The following is an 8000-nucleotide window of genomic DNA, read 5'->3' on the forward strand; positions in this document are numbered from 1 at the left end:
CTGTTTTCATGGCCAAGATACTCTCGAAGACAGTCAGCCGGCTCCTCCGGAAGGAACCCCTAATAAGGAAATGTACATAAAGTATGGTAATTCTGGCATTATTTACACAAAATCGTGGCGGAAATACACAAAATCAAATGTAGATTTACAATGGCCAGAGTTTGGGTCATTTGAAATTCCGCAAATAATGTACCTAGAAAAACAACTTCACCGGCGCAAGGTTAGAGCAAGTATGTTTGATTCTTTTGGGCTTTGGAGGAAAGAAATACACGAGAGAATTAGGAAAGCCCAGGCTAAAGAGAATAACCAGAAAAAGAGAACACCCCAATCAGACATAGCAGCCCTTAGGAGGAAGGAAATAGAGCGTAATAAAGAGAGACATGACAGAGAATATAGGTTAAACATAACAGGTCAATATCCGGTACTACCCACTAAACAAGACGAAGAGGATGCACTATTGTATTCTAGACCCCCCGCTTATCAACCACAATCGTTAATGCAACCGCTACAGCCTCCACCCGTCATTTCTAATGTACTCCCAAACGCACAAAATCAACCTGTTCAGCCATTTGAAGCCACTGCCCTGATTCCTCTGGTTGGCGAACAAGATCCCGTCCCTCTCACTATTGCTGAACCAGTGGTAAAATTAAAAGTAAAAAAACAAAAGAAGCGACCCCCGTCTGCCAAAGATTCAGACTCTGAGTCGGAATCTCTGGTACTAGGTCATGATTCCGATACTAGTGAATATAGACAAAACCATCCCCCACGATTAAGAAGCCACGACAGGAAAAGAATAAATCACAGCGCCCAGCAGCTAATATACAAAGGTGCCACCCCAACAGACATACACAGTGCAACCGATGAACAGATCCAAGTGGTAGGGAAAAGCTACCTACTAGAGAGGATGGCTTATCACCTAATGGCTAAACATGATGATACAGATATAGATACACTTACGGCGTTTCGCAAACTCTATCATGCGGTAGAAAGTGGTGGGTCAACAAAAGATGAAAGAGATACTTTATTGACAATGGTTAAAACCGCTTTACATAGAGAAAGCCATTCCAACGAGGTAGAACCTATTGAAAAGATACAACAAATGCCTGTTAAAGAAGCAGCACCCATTTTTGTCCCACCTCGGGGCGATGGGTCTAATGTTACTAACCCTAATGATCCCAATGCGTGTTCTAGATGTTTGTTCAATTTTGTATACACCCCCTGGACCAAGGTAGAAATGTTGCAGCTGCGGAAGGACATCCCTGATATCCGAAAGAATCCCACAGGATTCTATGAAAGCGTCCAACAGATTCTAAGCTCATATACACTGACTTTAACAGACATAATACAGTTTTTCGGACTTATACTTCCAGCCGAGCTGTGGAAACCCCTACGGTTTACAGATGACCAGGTAACCCTTGGGGATACATGGGAAGAGTTGGCACTCAAAGATACGAATAGGAAACCAGGCGAAAAGCCACACGATACTATTTTAAAATTGCCCCAAAGATTGTTGACAAAATTGAAAACAATGGCACCTGAGAGGAAAATAGACAGGACATTACTTGCTGCCTGTAAACAGAACCAGGATGAGTCAGTCTCTGACTATTTCATAAGGCTGGGAAAAGCATACGCTGACTTCAGTGGTCAGGATGTGACCACTGAAACTGGCAGACATCTCTTAATTCAAACTTTTGTAAAGGGTCTGTTACCTTCAGTGGGGAACAGACTAACATCTAGTGAAAGTAGTTGGCCAGCGGCCACTCCGGCCACTATTCTGACTATGGCTCAATATTACGAGACACCGAATAAGACAGCGGAAGATGAGAAAGAGAACAAAAAGAAGAAATTAAAAGAACAAGTGTTACTTAGTCAATTAGATACGCGTCGCACCAACAGCAATATATCCAGACCAACGGTCTCATACCCCCAACCTAAACAACATACCTCAGGAACCCCACGTCAACTACCCAGACTAGGCCCTCAACCTACTGACATCTGCGCTTATTGTAAAAGACCAGGGCACTGGAAAGGTGATTGTAGGATTCTAGCAGCCAACATCGCTTCAGGGAAAACTCAACCCAGAACACATAGTACCCCAACACAAACTACACCACTTTATAGGGAGAATAGATTCGATAAGGGCCCAAGACAGCAAGAACTTCAAGCTACTGTTCAGGACTATACTGAGGATAATATTGAAATGTCATCCCTGTATTGGACAGCATAGGACAGTCTAGGATGGGGGAAGGAACCAGTGGAAGTACCTGTAGATCAACAGGGACCATACATTACAGCGTCAGTTGCAGGGTCAGCGGGACCTTTTCTAATAGACACAGGAGCATCTCGTAGCACTCTAACCACACCACTGATCCCGAGGGCTCCTCCATCCGGCAAACTCATTACATCGACTGGATGCGATGGTCAGCCCTCTGTCAATTCCTTGTCCTACCCAACACCATTCTCAATACAGGGCGAACAAACTTCAGCTACCTTTTTACTGTCTTCGCAATGCCCAGAGAACCTGCTAGGCTTGGATCTGTTGAAACACTATAGAGCTACCATTCGGTGTTCACCGAACAACGTTCGGCTAATACTGTACGATAACATTGCACCTTCTGCTTCTGCCCAGCTTTTACAGTTATCACACATGCAAGATGATTTGGCGACTATTTCCCCCTGTCTATGGGCAACCTCCGACACAGACGTTGGGTCCATCCAAATGCCTCCAGTGCATATCACCGTAAAACCAGGAGTAACTCTACCAAGGATCCCACAGTGTAAAATATCTAAAGAGGGAGAGGTCGCCCTCCAAACCATTGTTCAGGACCTCATACTCGCTGGTGTAGTGGAACAGGTACCAGGAAATGTCTGTAACAGTCCTATTCTCCCAGTTCTTAAACGTTCCTCTACAGGACAAAAGATATATAGATTTGTGATTGATTTGCGAGCTATTAACAAAATAGTGCAGCCTCAATTCCCTGTAGTTTCTGACATTACCACCATTCTCACCATGATCCCACCAACAGCTAGAGTATTCACAGTTATAGAACTTAAAAACGCATTCTTCTCTATTCCTATACACAAGGATTCCCGTTTTCTTTTTGGATTTATATTATTGAATGTCTCATATAGATTCTGTAGAGCTCCTCAAGGCTACACTGAAAGTCCCAGAATCTATGGCTAGGCTTTAAAAACACAACTGGATCAGATTCAGCTTCCGCAGGGAGTGGCGTTAATTCAATATGTAGATGACATTCTTTTAGCAGCAGACACAACACAACTTGCCTGCAAAGCATCCATGCTCACCCTCCAGTTTCTTGCTGCTAAGGGACACAAGGTTTATAAAGACAAACTACAGTATTGTAAACAACAAGTGACCTATTTGGGTCACTTATTGTCTGAGGAGGGACGCACTCTTACACCAGATAGGATTCAAACTATTCGAAATTTTCCAACTCCTGTCACCCAACGAGATGTCAGAGCACTCATAGGACTGACCTCCTTTTGTAGACAATGGGTCCCTAATTTCTCCCTCATCATTAAACCACTTCTTTCCCTAGTCACCAGAGATGTATCTGACCCCGTCCCCTGGACCACCTAGCACACAGAAGCATTCATGACACTACGCCAGGCCCTGTGCTCTGCTCCTGTGCTAGGTACTCCTGACTATCAAAAACAATTTTTCCTTTTTGCACACAAACGATCTGGATGCAGCCTTTCACTCCTCTGTCAGACACATGGCACACACAAGCGACCGTGTGCGTACTTTTCTGCAGTCTTAGATCCTGTTGCTTCTGTTACCTGTCTACGCGCTGTAGCGGCCATGATAGTGGCGGTGCGACAGACGGAGGGCATTGTTTTGGGATCCCCCTTGACGGTTCTTGTCCCCCACTCGGTGGACATATTGCTCAACAAAACCAAGACACAACATCTCACCAGTGCCCGATTACATGGATATGAACTCACCCTTCTTAACCCCCATATCACAATACAACGTTGTACCACCCTTAACCCAGCCACACTCTTACCCCTACCAACTACTGATCCCCTCACACAGCCACCCCACCATGACTGCGTATTCCATACTGAAGCTGAAACAAAAAGTCGGGTGGATCTGAAAGATACAGCTTTCCCACAGGCAGAAGGCCACTTATGGGTGGATGGGTCTTGTCTAAAAATACTGCCTATGCAGTCACTACAGCCCTTACAGTAATGGAAACAGCTAGAATTCTTCAGAAATCAGCCCAGGCAGCGGAAATAACAGCCCTTACACGAGCATGCATCCTTAGTACCAATATGACAGTAAATATATATACCGACAGCCAATATGCTTTTGGCGTGGTACATAATTTTGCCCTGCTATGGAAAGAACAAGGTTTTCTTACTTCCCATGACACCCCTATTCAGCATGGCGACCTTATCAATGCCCTTTTGGAAGCGATCACTTTACCAACCAAATTGGCAGTAATCAAATGTGCAGCTCACAAAAGGGTGACAGATGAAGTAGGGCAAGGAAATGCCTTAGCAGATAAGATAGTGAGACAAACAGCATTGGGGGAAGTACCAGCTCGAGTATACGTCCTTAAGTCACACACCGAGAATTGGCATGACGCTAGACAGCAGATAATTGACATACAGCGTTCAGCCACTCCTGAAGAAAAGGCTCAGTGGGAAACAGATGGAACGATGGATGAAGAGGGGTGCTGGAGGTCCCAAGATATGCTCAAATGGAAATTACCACAGGCTTACGTAATTCCATTACTCACTATGACTCACTTACCCGCACATATTGGTTCACAGGCCATGTGAACCATGATCAAGGAAGTATGGGACTACCACCGACTCCGCCCGTCAGCAGAGCGGTTTGTCAAGCAGTGCCTCACATGTCTCTGACACAACATAGGTCAGGGAACTAAAGTTCCAATGGCAGGGTTCGCTCTGCCTACTGCACCGTTTGAAGTCCTTCAGATGGACTATATACAGTTAAACAGAGTCAATAGCTACAAATATGCATTAGTGGTAGTCTGTGCCTTTAGCAAATGGGTGGAGGCATACCCCACAAAGGATAACACGGCCATCACTACAGCTAAGGTGTTATTGAAAGAATTGTTCCCTAGATATGGCCTTTGTAGATTAATGCAAAGTGACAGAGGGTCCCATTTTATTGGACAAACAGTTAAGAACATTTTGGGAGGGCCTGGGGTCAAGCAAAAGTTTCATGCAGCTTTTCACCCCAAGGCACCAGGGCTGGTGGAGAGGTACAATGGGATCCTTAAAGAAAAACTGGCTAAGATAGCAACAGAAACAGGACTGAATTGGGTCAATGCTCTTCCATTGGCACTACTATCTATTAGATCAGTCCCACATTCTAAATCCCACCTCACCCCATACGAGGTAGTCTTTTGCCGACCCATGAACATTTGGAATGCACCCTCTCCAAAGTCCATTTCTCACCTACCGCAGGAAGTTTTGACTGACTATTTGTATGAACTTACTGAAACCATGTCTTTAATCCATGAACAGGTGCGGGCCACTACTGAGGACAAATCCCAGGGTCCAGGCCATTACATCCTCCCTGGCGACTTTGTCCTGGTGAAAAACTTCGCCCGCACCCAATCCCTACAACCACGCTGGAGGGCCCTCTGCAGGTGCTTCTGGCCACAAGGACAGCCATCAGAGTGGAAGGGAGAAAATCGTGGGTGCATGCTTCCCACTGCAGGAAAGTGGACCCTGTCACCAAGGAACAGCTACATGCCCAAAAGGAAGTCCTAGGGCACGAAAAGCTTGCATCGCCACACTGAGTTGGAACTCTGTGACAAGGGAACAGACGGATACTACCTCCGATCCAAGGCTAAGCTGAAGAACAAACCCAATTCCAAGGGCCGTTAGTACTCCATTGTCCGTTGCTGCAGGGCGGTAGTAAAATCTGGCCGAGTGTCCAAGGTACCCCTAATAGTGGTTTACCGGGGCAGATATTGGCTAGTGACGCAACCAACAACTATCGGCAGCTATTAGGGACATTGTAGTACTCTCGGGACACTTGTAGAGCTATTATGGCTGGAGGTCACGATAATGTGGGACCAATCTCCCCAAAACCCGGATATGTCACGATCCGTCCTATTCATGAGTACCAAAGACTACGCACCCCCTTGAACAATGATTAACAACAAGGGCCATCATCCAGGTCTGCCAATGTTCCCCCCGATGAAGAAAACCATCAACGACACAGGAACAGTATGAATCCAGAGGTCACATGCACCCGTGATACTACCCCAACGCTGGAGAAAGCTAGAATGAGAGTTTACAGTACCCGTACCATAATACTGTTCATTCTGACCATACTTGCAATAATTGCTGGTATATCATTTTGGATCCTTGAAGAAACAGCCCCCGCCAAACATACTGTATTACCTCAAGCAACAGTTGCACCAACGCCACCTGAACATTCTCACGTGCCTTGGCCAGACACACACCTCAACAGACACCTGGAGTTTCATAATAATACTTTTATTCAAATGTTGCACCAGTTCAATCAGGTTTCCAATGCAACAGACTATTATGTTTGTGGACTCCTACCTCACGCAGTTCAGCACACCATCTCATTCTTAGTGTTTCCCGCCACTCCAGCCTACACTTGTGCTCTGATGTACAACTTTACAAAAGTTTTTCCATCACGTTATGACAAAGGCAACCTTACCACATTCCAACCCTTTCTTTGGACTCTCCATGCAAAAAATAATACTATCTGTAATGCCTCTGACCCGCCACAAATGCGTGCTATTAACTTCACCCCTATGCAGGACACCTGGGGTTACACTTTCTTTCCTACCCAAGAGAAAGAAGTCACCATTTCAATTACACCACGTCCTGGTATACTGTGCCTGCAAGGTGAAGGGAAAATACCTATAGGAACCAGTCTATGCAATACTACCATAACTTACAATAACTTCACCCCATACCTCAGCCTTCCGTCAGGACTGCATTTTGTATGTGGAAACAAAGCTTACACCTGGCTGCCTTCTGATTGGAGTGGCACATGCTATATTGCATTCCTACTGCCACCTACATTTAACAGAAACAACTTGTACCACTGACAGAGGAAACGAGTACCAGACATAGACCAGACCGACACCAGCAACCAGCAATTCAGCGATGCCCTGAAGGGCCTTCTACCTTTTTGGGGTCCCATGTCCAACAGTCTCAACACCAGACGACTCACCAGGGTCCTGGAAGCTACTGCCAACATCACTGCAGGAATACTGACCCAACACACAGCTGAGATCGATGCTACACAAATGGTTTCCCTTCAGAATCGCATGGTGCTCGACGTCATCCTGGCAGATCGGGGGGGAGCCTGTCGCATCATCGGGGCCAGTTGCTGTGTGTATATTCCTGATTCATCACCCTCTGTCTATGAAGCAATTTCTAAACTACACCGGATTGCCACTGAAATAAGCCCAGACAATGGGACCCCTTGGACCTGGACAACTGGTTTTTGGAACATTCTGATCACTTGGGGATGGAAGATACTGGTGTTCCTCACGATCCCCTTGGGTACCGTCTTCATTTGCTGCCTGTGCATTCATTGTGACCCATCACTCTGTTCTCTGTGTGGTTCCATTTGCAGATCCACCCCTATGACACATCAGGCTGAAAACAGCAAAGTACTATATCATCAGGCATTTGAAGACCTCTGTAAAATTGACATTCACTAATGATGTTGCACACGGCAAGAGGAGGGACTGTAATAACTAAACTTCTAAATGTTGCCGTGTATAAACTCCATCTTGCTCACAAAACCCTTTCTTGACCTCTCACAAAATCGTCTTCTACATGACCACGTGTCGGTACCCTGGGCCGGTTTCTACTGCACTCACGCATTTTTCTCAGGAACCTGTATGGGCAGCAGAACAGGTCTGTCCCTAACCGGTCTGTCTCTGCCAACGGCCTAACACCTGGTCAGGTCACAAAACCCTTCTTACCCGCAGAGCATGAAAGCT

The 8000-nt window shown here is 45.8% G+C and overlaps 1 pseudogene; it reads left to right on the forward strand.

Annotated features, from left to right (window-relative positions):
* The first annotated feature begins 6770 nt into the window (after nt 1-6770).
* On the forward strand, nt 6771-7715 carry LOC146833355 (syncytin-1-like; annotated as a pseudogene).
* The last annotated feature ends 285 nt before the right edge of the window (nt 7716-8000 follow it).

Source organism: Triturus cristatus, chromosome 4_2 (assembly GCF_964204655.1).
Source record: "Triturus cristatus chromosome 4_2, aTriCri1.1, whole genome shotgun sequence".
In the NCBI taxonomy this organism is placed as follows: domain Eukaryota; kingdom Metazoa; phylum Chordata; class Amphibia; order Caudata; family Salamandridae; genus Triturus; species Triturus cristatus.